At 40.6% G+C, this 24,547-nt stretch overlaps 1 protein-coding gene across 2 annotated transcripts in view; it reads left to right on the top strand.

Moving 5' to 3' along the window:
- Positions 1 to 20,044: 20,044 nt before the first annotated feature.
- The window catches only part of LOC128856810 (teneurin-a), a 327,215-nt gene continuing 322,712 nt past the window's right edge, over positions 20,045 to 24,547 (top strand). For both annotated transcript variants that reach the window (XM_054092157.1, XM_054092158.1), the window contains exon 1: positions 20,045 to 20,876. The gene's annotated coding sequence lies outside the window, so the exon portion shown is untranslated. The remainder of the gene's footprint in view (positions 20,877 to 24,547) is intronic.

Genomic DNA, 24,547 nt, shown 5'->3' on the forward strand with positions numbered 1-24,547 from the left:
ATCCAAAAAACTGTGACAGCCGAATTGATCGCAATTCCGGCGGATGAGTTTAAAAAATGTTTCCTGCAGTGGAAGGACCGTTACCAGCGATGTATTGACGCTCAAGGGTCCTATTTTGAAGAATATTAGTTGTATAAGCCAAAAGGTTTAATAAAACTGTTTAAAAAAAATAAGGCTTATTACTTTTCAATCAAACCCTGTATGTTTGGTATGCCGGGGTCAATTCTGGATAAGTAGGAGTTTAACCTGCTACAGTATCCAGAACGTTGTGCCAGTGTAGGCAAAGTTTTCCATGGTAGCCAGTTCTACGTTATGAATGACTAAGGTTTTTTCCGACCGGTGAACTAGCCCTGTCTAGTGGACAGTATATCACTCTATCGCTTACGTCACAGGAGCAACTCTTCGCAGCAACCTTGCTCCAAATACTTGTCCTACCTGTTCAGGTCTTAAGACTCATAGGGATCGGTCCACATGGTATGTGGCCTCGTGTTGCTCCCGCCAGCAGGCGTCTGATGCCTTAACGGCTACTACTCCCTCTGATAGGCCGGCACTACCAACCGCCACCGCAACCCTTACCTCCACGGTAAGGAGCCTATCGGAGCAACAAAACTTCCCCGACTTAGCCCATCCCCTTCCCTCCTGCTCCAACCCCAGTGCGGGGACAAACCAGCAGCTCTTGCTCCCCCGCACAGTCTGTTCCGTGTGTCAGACCGGAATATCTCGGAACCAGACATTAGTCAAGTGCAATTCGTGCAATGGCTGGTGCCACTTTCAGAGATGTTCCGGCCTGTGCACCACCCGTGAGTGGACAGCTGACTACCCTGCTGTAGAGCTCTGAACCCGCAACCGCCTCCTGTGGCGCGGCCGCCCACCACCATCAGGCCACAACAACTACAGCGGAATGCACAGCAGGCCCAACGTAGGCAACCCCACGCGTCCCTCACCCCCCGAGTTACTACTACTTTACCACTTGTGGAGTAACAGTTGAAGTCGAAGTAGGTTCAATCCCCTCCACAAACTTTAAAAATCAAAACAAAATTAGTTGTTTCCAGCACCAGACAATTCTGCCGTGAAGAGGCAAAAGCATTTGATATTCGATGGGCCTCCATTTGGATGATACCCACTTTTTTGGATTCCCGGTTGCCGAAGATTTTACTTCTGATTCTAAGAATATACGAATTGAACTCGATTCTTGAAAATAACTCGGCATCAGTTAATTTGGAGTCTTTCATGAGCGTTAGTGAGCTATTCAATAGCTAAGTTAATTTTTGTTTGCTTGTTAAAGAATAACTTCCCACACCCGATATGTGGTTTTCTTCATCAAAAAACAAATAATTTTCAACGGTGAGTTGTTGAATTGACCACAAGCAAAATTAGCATTCAGCAAAAGCAATAAACTTCATCAAGTCAAAATTTATTTTCAGTAATAAAGACGAAAATGTTGGAAAAGTTTCATGCCTCAACCGCAAACAATAAGCAAATATGTACCTTACGGACCTTTTCAGTGTCGGAGGTTTACTTGCTTAGGCTATTCAAATTAAAAGCGACCACTTAAGTGCTAAATCCTGCTGCTGTTACGTTGCCTTCGGCTGTCGGCATGTCGGTGTTAAAAAATTAATATTCATTTTAATTTCAGGCGCAAGCGAGTCATGCCATTTGCGCCACCTGTTCCGTGCGAAGAGTGTGAGAACTCACACAACAAAGCATCGATGGGGCGACCGAATTCGAAAGTAAATTTAAATATTTTCTTAGTATATGAGAATGTATCTACGAGTAGGCTTGTGGGAACTTGTATTTATAATATTTTGGCCTGTGAAGCATTTGTAGAGTATTTTGTAACATTTTCCTTTAATGTTGATTTTTGTTACTTCTCTGACTGGTTGGACGCTTTATTTTATAACGGAAAATTAGGTACAAAGCAGGTGTAATAAAGAGCATAAACCTGGTGTTCTCTCAAACATAACCCATTTAGGCATTTGACAATAATTTTTTAAAAATTCTTCCAATACGCATTCAAAGTAAAGACAAGTGAAAACCGAACGCGTGGCGCACTGGCATGAAACTAAGTTTGAGAAGAATTAAAAATGAATGTGCGACAAATTGAGGTTGTAGCGACTTAGCTGACAAGAAGAACTGGCAAATGAGTACCGATCTACAAAAACTGTGACAAAAATACACATTCGCGGTTGTCTGCGCGTCAGGCCAGCTAGTAAAGAGAAGGTTTATGAATCCACATTTACTTTTGTGTATGTGTGAGTATGTGCAGCTTATGTAATTTTACCTTATTTTTTCATAAGTGAGTTTTTCTATTGTTGAGGACACCATTTGAAAAAAAAAATACGATTTTAAGTGAGTATAAAAGGGCAGTTATTATTGACAAAATTTTCAGGTTTGGTACAAAATTTGTATGGTACAATGCAATTCTATTTTAGCATTAAAAATTCTGTATTCAAAATTCGTACAAAAAATTCGGAGAAACTCAGTTCTTTTCGCTAATCGAACGGTTCTCGGCATTTCTAGTAGGCTATAAAGGGTAATCAGGAGGTACTTTTTCCAATATAATAAATACATAATTGTATTTTTTTCACCTCATCAGCGTTTACAAATCGTACAATTGTATTACGACAATTGTCGCTCTGTGAAAAGTGTTCATCGCGCGCTCAGGCCAACTTATGGTGTACATAACCGTTCAGCGATAAGGCCCATTTTTGGCTTAATGACTACATTAATAAGCAAAATTTCCGTATATGGGGTAAAGAGCAATCCGAAGCCATTCAAGAAAAGCCTTTACACCCATTGAATCGTCGTTTCGGTTAGCAATTTACCTCTCGTCTCGGACCAGTTGAGGATAAATCAGCTTCGATTGAGGTGTTGGAAGCCATCATTTCTAAAGTTATTCACGAGATACCAATGGAAGTCCTCCGGCGAGTCATTCAAAATTGATGTTTACGGATGGCTGAATTACGGCCCAACATTTGAAATGGATTGTCTTTGAAAAATAAGTGTCATGAATGGTTCTACACAAAAATAATAACGATTGCCCATTCAATTTGAATTTTCGTTATTTTATTTCACATTAAAAACCAATACCTCTAAACTGATCACCCTTTATTAAGGCACTTTTATTCCTACTGCAAGTTTCAGAGTCGGTTAAAATCGCCAACAATTTTATTTTATATTATTTTCTCTTATATTTTATATATTTGCTCAGAAGATGGCTGCAGTAGTCGATATCTCGTGAAGTACCGTTCTTTTGCTGTTTTTTATTTGTTCCTTTTAGCTGTGAGTTACAGGGTGTTACCGATGTACTAGTAAGTAAATAAAGAGAAAATTTGGTACATTTTATAGTTTTTCTTTGATGAAAGCGAAAATGCAAGCCAGACTGCTGAAATTCTGAATGGCGTTTGTGGTGCTGATACTGTAATAGCTAATTACGTTCAATTTCGGTTTCGTCGTTGCGTTCAGGCATTTTTGATGTTAAAGAAAATGTCGATAATATCGATAAAGCACAGAAATAATCGAAGTTGACCGCCAGTCGACCGGTTAGTAGTCGGAGCAACGCCCAGAAGCTAAAGATCGCTTGAAAAATAATGGATTTTTTCCCCAAAATAATATATATTGGTTTATATTGTTGACACCTTGTGTCTGGCTAGCAAAGCGTAATTTGCATTAGAGTATTTTTTTTACTGCCAGTGTTGAACTCTCCGACTAACCATATTCGCTGGAAGACCCCATCTTCTTCTAAGCATACGTTTACAGGCATATAAAGCGATTTCTGCTTTCTTTACCCGTTCTTCAATGTTTAATTTCCAGCTAAGTTTGGAGTCCGGAATTACCCCTAAGTACTTTACACTGGTTGAAAGTGAAAGGGGTTGTCCGTTAATGTTTGGTAGAGTCAAAATTGGTACTTTATATCTGGTCGTAAATAGCATTAGTTCTGTTTTACGCGGGTTTAAACTTAGGCCACAGCCTGTAGCCCGCCTAGCGCCATTTGAATGATCCCACTGATCGTATTGGGTAGTTACGTTTAGTGCTTTTTCTGTTACGTTTAGTGCTTTTTCTGTTACGTTTAGTGCTTTTTCTGTTTTCGATTTCCCTTGCGCGAGCGCTCATGTTTCTACCCCGCCGGATCCTATTCGACGGAGAGAAATTTTAAATAAAATATGGTATTTGTAGAATGTACATTTTTTTTATTTCACTAGAACATTTGTAGATTCCCGAAATGAAGAAAAAAGAAGACCTTTTATGACCCGTCGGTATATTTAGCGGTTGTGTTGCCATTGTAATTTGCAAATTTCGTATATACCTATGCACCTAAGTACAATATGCACACCGATCCATTTTAATATAATTGTCTTTTTCTTGCATTTCTTTTACTAGTAATTCAAGTTTGGTTAAATGCAGAAATACGAATCATTATTTAAATAAATCTTCTCATATCTGTGTGCCATTTTCGAATATTCCACTGACTTCGCCCATATTAACCGTCTATTTCACCTATCTTATCTTTGCAGCTTCGCCGCGTGAGAAGCGACGCTGCTGAGGCAGAGGAGAACGTTGACCAAGTGAATGTGAATGTGATTCTGGCAAAGGCAGTGGTCAACTGGTGCAAATATGGAGAGACAAGGATATAAATCAAATTTAGCCATTTTCACTCGCCCGCGCAGTAAACGTATTTAAATCAGTGCGGGCCGTTAAGGGCATACCAGCCACACGGTAGTTACACATACCACAACATTAAGCACATATCAGGAAAGGCAGTATGTCCAGCCATTCGGGCACGATTGGCCGCAAACGTGGCGGCAGTGCTAGCGAGTACTACTTTGGTGGTGGTGGCGACCAGATGCGGCGACAGCGCTCGGCCGAGTGGCACAGTCACCACGGCTACAGCAGCAGCGAGGATGAGTACCAGAATACTGTTCAGTCGTCGGCCTTCGATACGCAACTGCTGGCGCAGCTGCTGTTGCAGAGTCAGCAATTGGCAAGTGAGTAGATTGGCAAGTGCCAACGGGTGGTGGCGTGGTAGTGGAGGGAGTGTAGATGTAAGTGGTTGCCGCTGGGTTTGGGAGACAGTTGAAATGACCAAATATCTTATTCAATTAGTAATGGACAGTCTTAAGCTGAATTTAAGCGGATTAGTGAATGGGCGTTCATTCGCTTGGACGCTACTGTGGAATGGCAGCCAAGTGGAATGCCGAGTAGATAAATTTAGGATGACGACAATCAATGGGATACTGTGATGGGAGTGGATTCCACATTTGGTTCACTCGACTCAATTAAGTGCTTTAAAAAGATAGGTCCATGCTAACTGACTGGGGACGTTCTTTAGCTGCCAGGATCAAGAATACTATAATTGGCTTCCTCACTTTCATGCGAACACACTTTTTATTCTGCCTCCGCTGCAATTTTGACTACATTACAAACTATTTACTTACTATTTTTCAGGCTTGGATCGCTATGGCTCTGACTGTGAAAACCCAGATAATCCTACATCACTGCTCACTGAATATCCGAATGCGTTGCGAGACCACAGCTCCAGCTTAGCGTTCCAACTGCAAATGCAGCAACAGAACACCGGGCTAAGCTCACCCATGAAACAACAGACTACGCTCGCTGCCGCAGTGGCAGCAGCGCAAATCACTGCCACCAATAAATATCAGGCGAATCAGCTGCCAACGAGCACGGCTCTCCTGCCAAACAACGCCAATACAACGCGCAGTACAAATCCATTTCTTAACGCCAAATACGACTCTCAGTCCAACTCGGACTCAATGAGCGACCGACTATCCTACTCCGGCAGTGCAGCAATGCTGGATCGTTTGCAAGCCGTCGTGGAGGGCGCCACCGCACTGCCTATTAGTGGTAGTGGTACTGCCGGCTTGAGTGCGCTTAACTCCTCCCTTTTATTGACCACCAGCTCAACTGCCAGCAGTCTCAATCCGAGTGTTAGAGATAGCGCAAGTAGTGGTACAGCGCGTGCCCATCGTACGAAAAGTGGACGTTCAATAAATCGCACTGCCACTGGGAATGGTAGTGGCAGCGGCGTCATAGCGGGTATGACTTCCTCAAGTAGCGGTGCCTCTTCAAACAGTAATGCCACCTCCGCGGCTGGTGCTATTGCGGCCGCAGTTACCAGTCGTAGCGAGCGAGAGAAACTCAAATTGCAACAAATTCAAAAAGAACTACTTGAGTACGCGCATTCCACAGCAGAAAGCTCTATTGGTTTGGATTTAGATGAATTTGTAACATCCGGTGGTGAGTCCGAGCCACCGCCAGAACCAGCGCCACCGGAAATTCCTCCACGCACACAATCGCTCTTGATGTCGCTGCGAAAGCATTCGGACTATAAGCTCAAGTACGAGGATAAAGGCGACCAAAAGCACGAGGAGTTCATACCGACCAGCCATTTGCAGCAGCAGCAACAGCAGCCAATACAAAAGGGTGAGTTTCGGAAAGCTTTTGTACCAATGGTGGACAAACTTGCACTAGGAAATAAAGTAGAATAGAGCTTCGAAAGCTTACAGGACTAAATGTGCGCACAGAAACTGTTAAATGTGCATGGCTAGGGACACCTTCTCTATTCATGGGAATAGTTTGGAATTTTTAAAGAATAGTGGGATATTTTTTATGCATTTTTCCCTCCTGCTATTCAAGCTTAGTTGAAATAAGGGAAGCTTTTGGGCATTGCTTGGCAGGAAAGCTTTTAGTTGCAAATCGTTAAAATGCGCTTTTTACGCAAACCACAGCTTTTAAGGAAACTTCAAACAGCTTTAAGGACACTTCCTATTATTATGAGTTCCTATAAGGAAAACGAAATCAAACGGTTATTTTCAACATTAGGAGAGATAGTTTTTTTTGTGATTAAAAAAATAAAATTTAAACGGAAAATACAAAGAAAAACAAAAAGCAATTGAAAGAGCAAGTGGAACATATATATATGTCTTTTGTTATAATTATTAATATTATTTTTCAAATACTTTTTTTGTTTTTTGCAGATTTTTTGATTACCGACAATTCGCGATCCAGTGAAAACCAATCGAAAGCGAGCGACACACAGAGCCAAGCTGGGTAAGTGGCACACAAATTTGATCACACAAACAGATATTTTTATTTTATTAACAACTAAAAATTTAGCTAACGTGGAACTAAAATAAAATATTCATAACAAAAACAAGCTCCATTAGATTCACAACGCATTTAGTATCAAGCATCGCTTGGCACTTCTCTTCGACTCCTCACTTCCTTTTACAATAGAAAAGATGCTTTCCTTGGAATCTGGTTTCATTTTTCATATTCGTATTGTATTGCATCTTTTCAGCTTTATTGCTTTCTATTGTTAATGGTCGCCACTTTCACGGTCTTCTCGATTGCAATTTTGTTAAATAATTCGATTTGGGAAACATTACAAAATCTTGATTCAATTTTAAAAAATTGCATTCGGCACGCGTTACGCACAGCCCATACACACAAACCCATACTTATGTGATGGGAACTTAGCTACACACATATGCGAGGATGCGGAAGAAGCAACTAGACATCATGGCAGCACACACGCACACAAGTGGACGATAAGGCACAAGTGCAATGAAGTTGAAGGCTTCAGTTAATTCCGGCAAAAATATCATCCTCACAAAAGTATCTTATTATGTTCGCGTTGCCGTATCGTCTTTGGTGTATTTTATTACCTTTGTTGCAGTTATGACTGTGCGTGCGTGTGTGTGTTGTGTGCATGTAAGTACGGCTGTGCATTCATGCGTCTGTTTGGGCGAGAGTCAGAAGCAACTGGCTAGTGGAAAGTAGAAAAATATAACTAACGTGTGTGTGCGAGTGCCTTGGTAAAGCTGCATACATCCCTTTGTTCCTCGGAGAATTCACCTAAAAACACACACACTCACATGCACTCAATGGTGCGCGTTCACACAATGCTGCCAAAGGCCAGAACTTCAAGCTGAAATATACAATATTTTATTTTACCTATTTTCCTCACTTCTATTTATATGTGAGAAAAGCTTGCTGTTCTTGTTGTTGTCAGAATAAAAAATGTCCATTTGATTGTGCATCACATAGAGGTGCACACCGGCACATTTGATGGTTTTTTGACATGGATGTGCAGTCGGCGCGGCATCGGATGTGAATGATAACAATTTCACCGACAAATAACTTTTGTTGCTTGCAACTTTCTTTGTTGTTGAATGCAACGGATTATTATTAACTGCGTCACAAAGCCCATGATTCCATGTGGCCTGTTTGATTCGTCTATTGTCGTGAATTTAATCAGGATTTTGAGATGGAGGCGCACGATGAAAGATCTTCGCCTCAAACGTTTTTTTAATAATTTTTCTGCGTTTACAAATCTGTGCAAATACCCGCCTACTTACATATATAAAGGTGCGCGTATGTGTGCATACTGGTAAAATGCGCTCCATTATAGCTGAATAATTACAGTCTTACTAAATCTAACCAGGATCGCCATTTATATAGTCGTTGAATATTCGCAATCGGAATACTGAATTATCGTTGCATTTGCGCAAATGCGCCTTGAAATAATTTGCATCTTTTTGATTTCACTTCGATTTGCTTAGCATTTCCTAACCATTTGCGATTTCCAGCATCTTGTTTTGAATTCTGCTTCACCAAGCTAATGGAAATGAGAGATGAGCTGTAATGCATGACCTGCTGCCCGCCCTCCCTTTGCTCGTCGTTCACCTTCGCCATTGGCACTTATTCAAATGGCCCCCCATCTCTTTTGACAATTTGACCAATTCCGGCATGGAACGATGTTGTTAACGGCAATTAAAACCGCAAATAGCTTCGCACACGGTTGCTGCGATTCCAAATGCGACCGAGGTAGCCGAAGCAGATGGCGGCTGCATAGGTGCCAGTCCCTACAGAGTTTGCAAGAGCGGCAACCGCAAAGCTGGACGCTGAGTACGCGGCCACATGCGTATGTATTTTTATGTATGTGTGTATTCAGGTAAATATGTACCTATGAGTGCTGCACTTGGGCCGCATGCTTGTGAACGCAAAAATGCGTTGCATGTGATTTACTCGGTGCGGCTTCACAGCCGGTAGTTGATTGCCGCTTTTTGCAAATTTCTGCAGCTTTTCTTCATGCGATTTTTGGATTCATTGAGGAGGAAGATATCAATGGCGATTAGTAGGGCGCACCATTGCCATCATTTGTGAAGGAGCACCGCGAGGTACGTAGACTTTCGTGCGCCACCTATAGGAATCTACCAAAGGGGGACCGATAGAATCCACCAAACAAGAAATCCATACCACGTAGTTGGTTCTTATTAACGTCATTTTATTATTACTACTCTCCCTAATTTATGACTATTTTAAAAGACCTATGAACTGAGAGCTGTCTCACGTTGATGTTAGCAAAACAACTCTAACCGGTTTGAAAATAGATTTTTAACCCTTTAATTTGTTTCTGGGCTTTCTTTTGCGATCATTAACAATAATTTTTTAAGGCACTGCTCTACGTATTCCCGGAATTTGTGAGTAATACGCATACACACACACTCATGTTATATGAATTTCGTGGAGCTTTTACATCGGTGGTTTCCCGCTGCCTTCTGAAAGGATGCAAGTTTCCTTCTCGTTAGGCAGCCGCTGCGACGCTGACCAGATATCCTCTTAATGCAAGTTAGTCGCCATGAGAATTTTGGTTTTATGGAATAAGTAGTCAGATAGGCGGCGTTTACTCACCTTATGACAAATTTTCGGGCGTTGCGGATTTTTTGAAGACTTTGCCATACCCAAACAAGACCACTCAGACCAATTATTCCTAACCACTGCTGGTCCGGCTCTTCTTATTTATCTGCTTATTCGCAGGTAACCTTCATAACTAACGATATCAAACGATAAATACTCAAAAAGAGAAAAATACTCAAGGAGAGCGCTATATCCAGAGGGCGGAACCTATGCCTCTCTTCTGGCTACAATTTGCCGAGAAGGAAAGAGAAAGTGTATTGGAGTCTTCGGAGTATTGGTAGCAGAAACGGCAAGAGCCAGCTCTAGCTCCTCACTCCTAAGCTTCCCCTTGATGGTGTGTTGGCCCATAACAATAAAGGGCTCGGTACCTCTTAGCAACAATGTCACATCTTCTCTAGCCAATGCATCCGCTACTTCCTTTCCAGTTATACCCCTGAGTCCTGGGACCAATATTAGCCTGATGCGTTTGTGCGCTCCTAACAAATTCAGTTTCTTGATACACTCAAGGTCCAGTGAGGTCTTAGTCTCACTGGATGACAGTGCCTTGAGTGCACAATTCGTTTATTCCGGAGACTCCTCTTTAAAATGATTTGTACTCATATTTATATGGCATACACCTCCGCTTGGAAGATGCTTGGAGAACTATCTTTTGGCACTGAACGTTTGGTTTTGGATCCATATATTCAAGCTCTTATGCCTGCCCATGTCTTCGAGCCGTCTGTATACCAGTGTAGGGTACACTCTTGGAGTTTCCTTTCAAATTCAGGTGTAGTCCGATTTACTTTGTCGTCCTGCCCAATTCTGAGCTTCTTCTCAAATTTAATAACTTTATTGATATCAGCCCTGGGTATACCTTCTAGTTGGGCACACGCGTAGTAACGATGGAGTTTTGTAGAGACAGTGGTTGAAGAACTGCCGCTCTGATTTGTGCAGCGAATGGTGATGACTATTTCAGTCTTGTTGTTAAAAAAACATTTTCCTCACTTTTTCCAGTGCCCCCCCCACAAGTGACAAAATTTTAAAAATTTATTTTTAAATCCAAACCAAAGACGTTATAGTCTAACGAGGACTATGGTTACACAAGTAGCATTTTATATGGACTCGGGGTAGTTTACTGGAGGGGTGGGTAACTTATAATTTTCCATATTATGATTTATGATTATTTACATAGAAATTCTCGGGGCAATAAAATTGTAATGACTGATCCCACAATGTTGCAGAAAATCGATCCCCTCACAGTGATTAAATTCCATGCAAAACAAGGTCAAAGGAAACAAAGAAAGAGAGAACGATTTCGCGCCTTCATTATCTGCAATTCGAAAGTGTTCATGTGAATTTCAAAGAGCGTGGGGAGTAAACAGTTAAGATGACTCTCACTCAGGCGGTCGGGTTACTGCCGCTTCAAAAGAAAATGTGAAAAAGTAGAGAAAGTTGTACTGGAGGACGCCCGAATAAAGGTTACCATAGAAGGCTGGTCCATCCGTTAGTACCATAGATATTATTTTTTTGCACTTCCGTGGGGACATTAAACGAGTATTTGCGACTGTATTGCTACTCAAGATGAACAACGGATTGACGAGTATGAAAGTGAAGAAGAGTTTATGCCGCGGCGTAAGAACAACGCATACGCATCTAGAAAATATATTAAGAAATTTTATTAGCAAAGCAAAAATCAAAAATCGATCCAGTTTGTCTCGGAAAGTGGGGAGTTAAATAAATGCATACATAAATTTCTAAGTAAATTCACACATCGTTCCAAGTGTATTTTTGCATTTGCACTCATCTTTCTTGTTTTTGTTTTTACGTATTATAAAACGTGTAATGTGTAATTCACCACAGAAATGGCATACGAGCATTTCAACCTATCTTTGTAATCTGCTATCATTGCGATTCATTTCGCTTCCTCCAATAGAAGCCTCAGTGTGTCTAGCTGACGATTGGTATGCTTCAGCTGCTTTAGTCAAATGTATGCGCCTGCTGTTGAGCTACGACGTGCCTATACTATAATCTCCTCGTAGGCTCACACGCTTGCAGATCATCCCACCACAGCCACCATCCATCGACCCTGATATCTTTAAGCTGCGCCGAGACGTATGTAACTGCCTGCAAATGCATTTCTCGGACTAAACCGAGGATTAAATGGCGAATGTCGTACATATCCTGCGCTTTGCCTTTGCTTTCGCACCAAGTTTTTTGCCCTGTCGATGCTACTTTTTGCGTTCGTTGCCTCCGAACAATGCAAACGTTCAGCATGAAAGCTACGAGACAGATCAGCAGACATTGCCACTAGACTGGACTGCTGAGCATTGGGGGAACTGTAGCCGAAAAGACGAAAAGGCGTAATTCATTACAATAATCCCACGAATGAGCAATAAAATTCGAATGTTTCCACTTGTGCCGGCATCGAAGTGCAGCCGGAAAGGAGCAAATGCAATATCAACTCCAGCGTCCGTGAAAGTGAGTAGTCCAACACCCGCACCTCAATTGCATCTCAATTCTATGTGTGTATGTGTGTGCTCGTGTGCACAAATAGTGTCTAGTGCTCGCCCACGTCCACAGGACATGTTGATGTGTTTGGACTAGTAGCATCTGCCTGTGAGGAAGAGTGTGCGGCAGACGCGCTGTGGCAGCCGGAAGAGTTCCATAAAAGACGAGAGTAACATTTTTCATTGATGTGAAATTCGCATTAAGTAATATCTGCGTGTTGCTGCCAGTTTATGTGCTTTTTGCAAAAGAGGCATTTCATTTCATTAAAACCAAAGTTTACTGCTCAAAAATTTAGAAAAACTTGAATTGAACGAATATTTGCTAAGAGTTTCAAGCATAAATTGTCTTACCGTTAGTCATATTCATTTTGATGCAAATTCCAGCCACAAATGCAGTCGCACGCACAACCGCCCCGCGCGGGGTAATAAACATCCGCTCACCCGTCCGTATATTTGAGTCATAGCTTCTTCCATATCAGCATTCGATTGTACTCGAAAATGTGTGTGTGCATATACAGATATATGTATGTGTATACACACACACATGCACACATGCCACTGACCTATTCATCATTCGAATTGTGCTCGGTGCTCACATGTTTGGCTTCATACATACGCACTTGTAAGACTAACGGTATTGCCTACGCCCGATCTATCCATCCCTGCAAGTCAATGATTTTTCAATTCTGCTCAATTTATCTCTGGTAATTTTTGAAATGTAAACTTCTTATTGCTTTTGTTTCCCTCCAACCCCCAACCATCGGTGAATGTGGTGGTGTTGGTGGTGCTGCTCGCCGCCTTTCCTACGTTCTCGGTTTTTGTTTTCTTAATTCCTACAATATTGTTTTTTTCTTGTTGTTGTTTTTGCCCTACACAATTTTGCTTTGCATTCCTTTTTTATTGTTCAGTTGTAATGCTGTAGCTGCCGTTTTACTGCTTTTACTGCTTTTATTGCTGCTTGATATTATTGTTGTTGTTGTTGCCTGGATTTCGCACAAACATGCAGTATCATAATTGGTATTTTTGTGCTCGAATAGGTTTAAGTCATATCAGCAGAATGCAACCACAGCCCTCGTCCTGGCCACTCGGTTGTGCCCACATACTGGCTCATCGAAGTCCTTACCGAGGATTTCAATATTCGTATTCTCATTGAGTTGGCATAAATTATGTGTAAACCGATAATAATATTTGCTAATGCCCTGGCACCGAGCGCTTCTCGATGTGCGCTACTGGTCCTCTATGCAATGGCCAACATGAGGGATGAGGAGGCTCTTCGAGCTTATATGCTTTCGCTTCTAATCCTCAGTGTATGCAAAATAACGAGCAATTAATACGGTCTTACCACTTCCATAGCTGCCAGATTAGCCGAAAGTGAAGCAATTAGTGTAGACATCTGCATGCAAATTTCTGTTGTTCCCATCCACCTGCCCATGTGGTATTTGTAGTGATCGATTAGGACTACTATTTCTTTTATTTAAATTCGGAATTATTTTATTACACAACTACCTAAACTCCCTCGTAAATAGAATAATATTTACTCAAAGTAAAGGGCCAATAATATTTTAATGCCGTTGATGCCAAAATATTGAAAGTGTAGCGAAGGCAACTAACAAACAAACCAACAAAAAGCAACAAAACCTAAAGTGAACATTGGAGCTATGTCGGTCATAAGCGTAGACGCAGCCACAGACGCCAAACCCCTGCTGAAATGCAGGCACTTCGAAAGTGCGTAGACCTAATAAAGTTATTCATTCCATTGTCTCTGAGGGACGGCTCTGCGCTTGCGAGGTAAGACCTCTGTGCGTCGACTTGAACACTCAACTGAGTCACATGGGTACGCGCATGCGCAAATGCCGCTGCTCAGCAGCATTTACATAAGTGCCTATGCATGTCTTATTAATTTGGCTCATTTATCTTAGGGATATCGGCGTAGAAACCAACCAACAGTAACGCAGCGTAAATTGAAAAAAGGCGATTACATTAATAAATAAATAAAATGGATAAAGAATATTAAGCCAGCTCAATGAACAGCGCAGTTGTGTTTGTTTTTCACAAGGTAATTTGATACCTACGAGATGCGAGTTGTTAATTACATCTTACACAGCGGTGAGCGCAAATAAGCGCACGGCTTGCCCTGGAACTTGAGGCCAATACTGGCTTATGGATTGCTGGATTGTTGGATTGGCTGTCTTTTTGCTTTCACTTCGTGGTCATCATGGCCGCACCGAACTGCCAACATCTGTAGTAAAGTGTGAGCAACGGTTTCTGCTGCTGGGGCATATAATGCGTTGCTTCTAAATTTTCGGATCTTCTCACTTATCCAACGCTTGACCGTTGATCTCATCATTTCTTGCTTCATGCACACATTATTGCGCTTTTCTGCTTCCTTTATCTCTCCTCACTCGTCGACGGGGTGTGAATTACATAGTGAACTTTTCGTGCGCACTCAGCTTATTATGGATGGCCGGGTATATCTATTTCCCCTTGCATGAATTAATTTCGAATATTAATTTTTTTCGTCTCTTGACACTTTTCTGTTGTCCCTCGCGCCGCTTGTGGTTGTGTCACGCTGTGATGGATCGTCAAAAATATTGAGCTGCAAACCAAGTACGGGATGGTCGCCGCAGGATTTTCGATTCTAGCTGTCAACGCAGCGAGTGTGATCCTATGAACAGCCTGACTGCGTTTTTTATTGCCTTCATATTTCAATTAAGTGGCTGGGATCTTTATTAAGCATTTCTGTGAACTTTATTATCATATCAGGGTTAGGGGAGCTGTGAATGAGTTGTATTTGTTTGTGCATTTCTTTATAAGTGTTGAAACATTTTGTTGAGCGTTGGCCTTTATTTCATTCTGTTTGATTTTTTTTGTTTGTTAAATATTTTTAAATGAAATTTAGCTGAGTTAGTTTCATAGTTTCAAAGAAGTTAGAGGATAAAAGTTCTTAAATTGTGCAGAAGTATTGAAAAATGTTTGGCAAAAATTAATTTTCAGCAAATTTATTGGCCAACTTTGCTGCAGCCGCTGTTGGCCGGTCTGGGGGCATAAAACAGCAAATGATGGGCCAAGTTTTTTTTAATCCATCCATCCATCGCCAATCCATGACTAATTTAAGAATTTTACAGAAAAAGCATCTGCCGTTTGGAGGTGGAATGAAACTGACATTTGAAAGCCAGCACGAAAAGGTGTGCACCACAAATTAGGGGTAGAGTTCGGCCTAGAAACTAGAAAAGAATGTATGAACTGTTTTATAAGTGGATAGTATAATTTTTTAAGTTCCTTGATTAGGTATATAAGTGAGACCATAATTTGTATGGGGGGAAAAATTCTTAATTTTTGTGTGATAACCTCCAGAAATGAAGGAATGTTAAAAACAGGAAAATACTAAATGTGAAATTCTAAGCCGATCGGAGGAGGTTTAGAGGTTTCTGGAAAAGCAACTTTCTTGAGTATTTTTTAAAAGAACACAATAAATACCTTTTCCAATTTTCTCAGTAGTAGGGTTACTACTTACTACTACACTTACATAAATCTTTTTAAGAAGGTAACTAGTCCCTCCGCGGCCGCCGTAGCCGAATGAATTGGTGCGTGACTTTCATTCATATTTCAGAGAAAAAACTTAGGTTCGAATCTCCGTGAAAGACCAAAATGAAGAAACAAGTTTTTTCTAATAGTGGTCGCCCTCGGCAGGCAATGGCAAACCTCCGAGTGTATTTCTGCCATGAAAAAGCTCCTCATAAAAATATCTGCCGTTCGGAGTCGGCTTAAAACTGTAGGTCCCCTCCATTTGAGGAAGAACATCAAAACGCACGCCACAAATAGGAGGCGGAGTTCGGCCAAACACCAAAAAAGGGAGCTCGCGCCAATTATATATATATGTATAACTAGTTCCTCCAGTGACACGTTTTGCAAATTTCCAGGTCTTCAATAACGCCAAGATATTGGCCTTGGATTCTTTGAAGTGTAGAGGAGGTGTTGTACCGACTTAATTTCTTCTTCATTTTCATAGTTCCTGCGCAAGTCATTGTGAGGTACATCCATTCTACTGGCTAGGGCGCCTATATCGCAGTGAGCCGTTATAATACCTCTGAGGACACTGATAATTATCTGTTTAATCCAAGCGGACATTGTGTCCTTTTAAGATTCAGTTTTGGACAGAGTGCTTTGGAGTCCCTGCAGTTAGTAGTCAGAGACCACCTTCTTTGAGCGATTACGCTCAAGTCAATCGCAGTACACAGCTCGCTTAGAGGTATGCTTATGCCTTCTACCAAACGCTGAAGGTCAATCCCTGAGCCTTTTCTTGCACACTCATCCGCTCTTTCATTTCCCTCCACTCCAGAGGGACCGCGGACCCAACAAAGTGTGGTGTTGTGTGGTTAAATAAGAGAGACCTTCTCCTCCACATCTTGAATTGATGCGCGCTGAGGCCTGTGCCTTGATCGCTGTTTGACTATCAACAAAAATGGTAAGGTTTGCCAGAAGTAAGTTCATTAATCTTATGTTGTTGTTTTTGTGTGTTCAGTGTAGTGTAATCTCCGGTCGTCATCGTCTACCTTATCTAATGGTTGGCCCAAGAAACTTGCTGTTTCGACTGGTTGGATCCAGAGGGAGAGGGGTGTTAAATGACTGGGTTTGATGGGGCATGTAAAAAGATGGTTAGTGTCGTACGGGGTGCCTTCACATGCCAGACATGTGTTTGGTATATCGGGATCGATTCTGAATAAGTAGGAGTTTAACCTGCTACAGTATCCAGAAGATAGTTTTTCCAAGGTTACGCGGGACTCTCGGGGAAGTTGGAGCTCTTCGTCTGCGATGGGTGGTGGTTGGACTCGGGAGCTTAAGAAGGTGGTAAGAGCCGCCCGATGAATGCCGTTGATTGCCTGTCTGTACACTGTCCGATCCTGTTTTGTCCTGGATCGCTTCCGCGTAATTAGGGAAATGCCTCCTGACATGCCAGGGAGGTGACTCAGGCTCAAGCAGGTGTCTGCATGGGCGAGACCTGCCGTAACACCCTAGCAGGAACTGCTTGCTGAGCAGTTTATTATGCACCTTTACAGGTAGCATATGGGCCTCGTCATGACGGTGTTCATCCACTGCGAATCACTGGTACCAGGCGATCAGACAGGCGCAGCATAGTTTATAACCGGTCGGCCTATTGCCCCAGTAAACTAGCCCTGTCTAGTGTTCATTAGTCTTATCGTTTTTGCTGCTTGGTCTATAGCGTAAATCTCAGCTTGGAAGACGCTACACTGGCCTGGGAGTCTAAAGAAGCAATTTAAGGATAATTATTACGAGTGCACTCCCGATCCAGTGCCATTGTTCATATTTGAGCCGTAGGTATAACTATGGTAGCCACTATCGTCTGGTATGCCTCTGGTCTGCCAGTCTGCGCGTACTCCCTTTATTAGTGTTTTGCTCCTATTTGTGGTGTGCAGATGGGCATCGCATCGTCTATCGCACTCACTGCAATGTGGTTTGAAAAAAACCGTAACTTATCTTTTTACATTAAATGATTTTAGAAAAATACGCCTTCTTATCTATTCTAAGCCTAATCCGACTTGCTTAGAATTTCATATTTAGCAGTTTTTGGATGGAATGGGTATCGGTAACGTAGGCAGATTGGTAAGGTAGTGAATTATTTAGAATGGTTCACACCTTCTTAAATGGAGAAAGAGCAACTTAAGTGTTTGTTTGTAATTAATTCGCCCACATTTAAGTCACAAATAACCAACTAATTGTTTTTAATATACATATAATAAATAAAACATTTTACAATTTGTAATTTTAATTTTTCATGTAGCCATCTCTAAAAAATATTGGCGGAAAAATACAAAGGATCTATTTAAAGCAATTTTTCTCCTTGTGTAGATAAATTCAACGGACCAGCAACTTCAATAAACGTTTTTAAAGAATGGAAAGAATAAGATTAATGGGAAGTTAAGGTTTTAGGCGCGCAAAGGATTGTACTGATGAAATATTTTATTAGTTTCCCTTTCATGGAGATTCGTATGTCTTCAAGCAATCTACGTACCGAGTAATCCAAACTTTACCGCTTTCATTGCAGAAATAATCTCCCATTTCTGTTCCGAATACTTCAGTTGAATGCCATCCCAGAACATCAATGCGACCAACAGGTGAAACAGTTTCTCACGAATACACAGCCAACCATGTATATGTTTTATGTTCATACATATGTATGTCTAGTAATGTACGTAGAAACTTATGTAAACATCCTATAAAACAGTGGGGTTCTAGATTAAGTGAACAAGCAAACGGATGAAAACAGTAAGGAACTGAACCCTGCAGAGCTAACAAAAACTCGTCTGACTGGTGGAGAAATGTATAGCGCTGAACTCTCTTGCTCTGTTCTCTGCACTTCGTTTGTTCTATTCTTGAAACTGGTATAAAACTCTTACTTTCTACTGTTATCTATTACAGCACAGTTAAGAGGCACGTCCTCAAATTCCTGTTAGATTTACGAGTGTCTTGAAAAAATGTTTGACTACAAACTAATTTTTACGATGTATCATCATCATCCTCGTCTCCTTTGTCTCCCATTGGAGCATAGGGCCTTACAAAATATATAGGACAATATCCTTTGGTTGAAATATTCCTCCATGCTGTTTGAAACCTTTTGGGCAGAAAAAATCGCATGCAAAACATTGATGTGAAAAATGTATTTTATCTTGAGCATAACTGTTATACGTCGTACATGAGCACAATAATTGTGTTATACGCATTGAAGTTATTTTGTATAGTTGAAAGAGCACGCACGCGAAATAAGTGGAAGAGAGTAAGAGAGAAAGGCAGAAAGGGAGAGAGAAGAGAGAGTGAGAGAGAGTGAGCTGATTCGATTGTTATCAAACAAAATATTTATTTTTATGCCAAAAGGAAAGGACAACAGAGCTCAGAAGACTTCTGATTTGATAAAGGGCTATTAACTTTGAAATCCGAATTCATGAACTTAGCATCGAGTAGTGGTTTGGGGCATACCTAGAAATGTAGTTTATTGGAATTAAAAAAAAATGGAAGTATGCACATTTGAACCTATTCCTAAACAATTTGCGTTACTCGCTTTTAAGCCAGTAAGTTAATCGACCAAAAATTCACTCTTGTCCACTCACTGACAGTTAATCGCCTAAAAGGGAGTGAAAAGTGCATTGCCGAGGAGTGGGGCCAAACTGGCGCGCCAGTACATGCGTAGAAGTAAACACAAACAAATCGTTAAATTCCTATCCAGCGAGTGAGTCGAGTGTTAGCAAAACGCGTTGAAATTTGTATCTGTCGGATGCGCGACGAAGCAGAATCGTTCAATTCTTTGTACATAAACATATGTTAGTCAATAATCAAGACCATATAATGCAGAGCAGAGAGCGCGAGAGTCAGATAAAAGTACGCGTTGAGTGCGCCCTTAACAAAAACAAATAAATTTAGACGAGAGTAAAAGAAAAAGTAGCGAAAAGTAATGTAATCGGAAACGACGGAAGCGAAAGGCGGAAGTTCATGGATGACAACGACGGCAGTGCGGGCGGATCAGCTGAGCGCTCTTATCGCCCAACATACGACAGATACAGGCAACAAAGTATCTTGTAGCTGGCGGTGAGCAGAGAGCACTGGAGCGGCGTGAGCACTCATATGCAGCCAATTGGAATGGCAACAGCACGACGGCGTTGTCGCCGGAACGGCCGCTATTACGATGCTGCTGAGCTGCTTCTCTTGACTGGCCTCAAACAGATGTTGTACAAGCATATTCGCTCCGTATTGCTGGCGCTGTCACTGCCACTGCCGCTGCTGCTGCTGCTGTTGCCATATTCAAGCAACTGAACAACTCAGTTCAGCGCCGATTCAGTTTTGTGTTATTCGTCGGTACGATTGGACGCGTCTTGTAAACGGTGGTCGCGCCGCTGCTTGTCGCGCGTTTTTTCTCAAATACAAACACAATTTATTCAATAATTCAGAAAACAGAAATAAATCTCAGATCTGCTGAGTTGCATGTGAACAGGTGCGGCAGTTGCAGTCAAGTTATGGCACTTAAACACAGCGTGCAACAAATGCGATTAGTGCCGACACGAAAACAGTGATATGTGCAACTAACGAAGAATACTACAAATCGCTGTGGCATGTTAATTGTGTGGCAGACACAACTGCTTCTTTGCTTGCCCGCAGATGACAGTGATTTTGGTGCAGTCAATCCTTGCAAAATATTCCAATTTGTGTTTTTCTGGCCAATTATGAAAAGTTAAAGAAATTTGTGGAAATATTTGTTTGTCGAATTGTGTGGCAAGAGAGTGTGAAACCGCCATAAAACGCTACAGCAGCGGCTACGTCACACGCCGAAATTCGTGTGGCAGCTGCGTGTGTATCTGGCAGTTCGGTCAAAGAACACGAAAAATTTATCCGAAAGCAAAACATGACAAATTCATCAAAGGAGAAGTGAATGAAAAATATTGGCCAGAAAATGAATGCTCGTGAATTGAGAATTGTTTGAAAGCAAGAGATTTCAATATTTATCTAGTGTAACTATGAAAAAGTGAGTTATTAACGAATTTAAGCGAAACGAATTCAAGCAAAGAAGTAACGAAAAGCAACTTAACTCGAGGGAAGGTGGCGTGCAAAGCAGTGACGTCTTTACTCAGAGGATCCTGGCAGCAGGCAGCGAAATAAAGAAATGTAGGTCGATATTGATATTCACATATCTTTTGAAGCAAAAACAAAAAACAAGAATATAAAATAAACCAAAAACACACGCATACAAACGAAAACGAAAACAAATATAACAAAGCACCACCAAACATAAATACACCCATTAACAAACTTCAACTAAACTGACAATTTTAATTATATCCTTGTATTATCCTCGAATTTCGTTTGCTGAATGTTGAACAAACGCCGCCAGCGCTTCTCTGTGCAACACACCAAAGCCATTCAAATGTGGCACGACACGGTACTGCGCTGCAATTATTTTCGGAAGCGCGCAGCAATAGGATACACCCACTAACACGACGGCGGGCACGGTGCACACCGCTTGGGGTGGGGAGGGGTGGTCGAATTAAAAGTTTGAAATGCGCTCATTTGCCGTGGCAACGGAATTGCTCCAACGTCCCCTCGCACCTGCTGTCTGCGCGAACAATGCGTGATTATCGCAATTGAATTCGGAGTACGCAGGCGAGTGTGCAAAATTGGCAAAAACAGATCATCGTGATTCGAAACAAAAGGTTCAGAAAAGTTGCTGGTATTAATGAAAATTAAATCTACCAAATTGTTGTTCAAAACTGCTGCAGGGCAGCGTATTACATTCGATAAGCGATTTTCCGTTCTCACAAATGCTCGCAATGAAAGGATCGCTTGTGCGAAAATTGGATTTTGAATTTCTACAAACTTGCAATCAGTAATGAATTCCATGACTTGTTGGTTGTACTTTTTTTTTGTTTTGTTTTTGAGAGAAAGAAATATTTACCCAATTAGCGGTAGCGAGGGTTTGCATTTGGTTTCCAGACACATTCAAATGCTCTCCAATTCTGGGAGAAAACTATTCTTCACTATTCTAAAGATGATGAATTTAAGTTTATGTTAAAAAGCTTCAAAGTTTTAGAACCAGTTACTACACTGTTTGAAACATATTTCTATAAGTTGACTACAGAGTTCACATTTGAGGTAAAAGGAAGAGTGGATATTCTACTTTTAAGAAATACACTTTTTCACTCTCTCTTTATTGCAACTTTTGTAATGCCTTCGCATTCAGAATACTTCTGCCTTGGACTCTTCGTAACTCACTACACTTAAAAAACTTTTCAAATCACTCTATGCTTCGGTTTCCACAAAGGTCCGAAAAAATTGTGCTGGGTTGTTTGAAATGTCGGAAAGGTAACGTAATAAATTTTGTGCGCAAACCCAGTGTTCAGGCTATAAATTAACTCTGTTTTGTGTGAAACCGATTTTACTTTGCGCACTGGATTTGTATAGATTTTAAAGTATTTATTGAGCTTTTAATTCTGGATATAAGTTCATAAAAGGCATATCACAAATGAAATAAGCTGTGACATGTGGAAAAGTGCTTTTTGAAGTATAGAATGTTTCCTTCATTGGCTTCTTATCCCCACAGAAGCGATTATCTAGTCTTGTGTGATCGATTTGTCGATGTAAAACTCGTACCTTTTCTTGAAGCTTAAATGCTTTCAGGCTCTTAATACCTGGATTAGTCATAGGGCTTTAGTGGATGAGAACATAATTTTACAATATTCATACGCGATATGTGATTTCATGTTTAAGTAGTATGAAAGTAATTTTTTCTATAAATTGGGAATGGGATTTTTAGTTATGGGAAGCTTTTTCTGTAATAACTTGGAGGTTTGTCTTCTTCTGTGTGGAATGAAAGCTGTCGGTAGTTTTATCTTTTTTCTTTGCATTTTTTAATGGATATACATCTTCAACTTAGAATGAAGCGAAAACAATTGAGCTTAAAAGCGGGTAATAAATCGTATTACGGGTAATTAGAGGCAAGTTTTCGAATTGGGCAAAATGTAAACTGCAGAGCTAAAAAAAACAACAAAAAGTTAACACTTTTCTACGCCTAATGAAATTTGCTTAATTTTCTATCCCTATTTTGGGAGTTAGCCCTGTTGTTAATATTACTGATGTTATTAAGATTACCAATATTATTACCAGTATTTTTAGAATAAATGCGGCGCTTCGAAATGCGCAGGCATTCCATAAAGAAATTCAAGCAAACTGGATGATGTGCATTACTCTTATCCGAGACAGTAAAATTACACTTATATTTTAAAACATTCATGGGTATCGAATTAACTGCTTCTCGTCACCGCAGTGTTTCCGACGAATGCTCTAATGAGTTAGGTTCTCTGTGTTCTTTCATGACCAATGTAGCATCGCAAATTTTATGAATTTGTTTAAATAGTCACGACGAACATAGCCTCGTTATCCAGGTCGTCAGTTGGGTTTACTTCCAACTCGGTTTAGCCAGATAGGGACTCGTCCACCTCAGCAGTTCCAAATTCATCGGATGGGAATCTGCGGAACGTTTTCATCTACTCGAAGAATAATTTACAAAATATTAAAAAAAAACCTCGGTTAAACTTGTAACAAACACAGGTTAGCTTCGTTTTATATGATTTTTGTATTCAATTATAGCTCACCGTTTTGCGACAAGTTCATTTCTCTATTTACAAATATTTTGCGACGCACTTTACCAACTTTAGTATATTATAAAAAAGCGTGACCAATGCGTTAACAATTATCAGTAAAAATGATATATATTTTTTTTATTGACGACAAGAAAAATCACTCTTTAAGTTTCAAAGCAAAAAAAGAAAGGAAAACGGCTGCAAAAGGCTTTTAATTTTTCGTCGAAAATTATTTGTCTCGGTTTTGCGCTCCAAAGTTTTCGTTGGTTTTTTCTTCACAACTCGACGGAGTCGGACTTGCAATTTTTACTTATATATTTCTGTAGATTCAAAGAGTTTTAACTACAATATTTTACAGTGCAATCTCGGTAGCTCTATTGAAAACTTCAGGCGGATTTTTAGTTGAAATACCAGGCCTCGCCATTGCTTTATTTTTACTGTGTCAATTAGAACAGAAGGAGGAGTTTTTGAGCCATTTAAGTTGAGTATTGGAATAACTGGCATTGGAATAAAATATAGGCGAATGTTGGATTTCTAATATAAAATTAAATGTATTAGAAATTGATAAAAGGAAATATGAAAATAATTTCAGCGCTTTACTCATTTAAGTGAATTTGGTTATGCGGCTTTAATTTGGAAAATGCGCTTGTACGGAGATCAGAAATATTCGACAATATAAATGTTTTGCAAATAGTGGAAGCGAATACTTTGCGCCAATGAATTGCTGACTGCTACATCAAAGTCTTAACTCTTTTGATGACTGAATAGTTTTTACTTCTAATTGGCACGCACCCTTCTGTTAGATGTGCGGCTTGATGTTGTTCTCTTTTTTGTAATTTTTGCTTACTATATGGAAAACAAGAATACAACAAACAAAACACAACAAAACACAGAATATTTGCGAAAAACTAATTGATGAAAAGCTGCGAGCGAAGATGACGGAGTCGTGAATTCTATATTCTTAAGTTTCCTCGTATCAGGAATTAAAATTGACAAAGAAAAAGTGATCGGCAGAATACTAACTAAAATAAGTAATTAAAGGGTCTTTAAAAAGGGGCACCGAGCTGTCAGTAGGGAATAATTCTTAGGCGGTGCCTTTTTTCTGACATATTTGACACTTTTCAAGTAGAAAGATGGACAAATTGGCAAGAAGTACAACGTGTTAAAATATTGAAAATTGTTATAAAGATGATCGACCTT

This window comes from Anastrepha ludens, chromosome 3 (genome assembly GCF_028408465.1).
Source record: "Anastrepha ludens isolate Willacy chromosome 3, idAnaLude1.1, whole genome shotgun sequence".
Taxonomy (NCBI): Eukaryota; Metazoa; Arthropoda; class Insecta; order Diptera; family Tephritidae; genus Anastrepha; species Anastrepha ludens.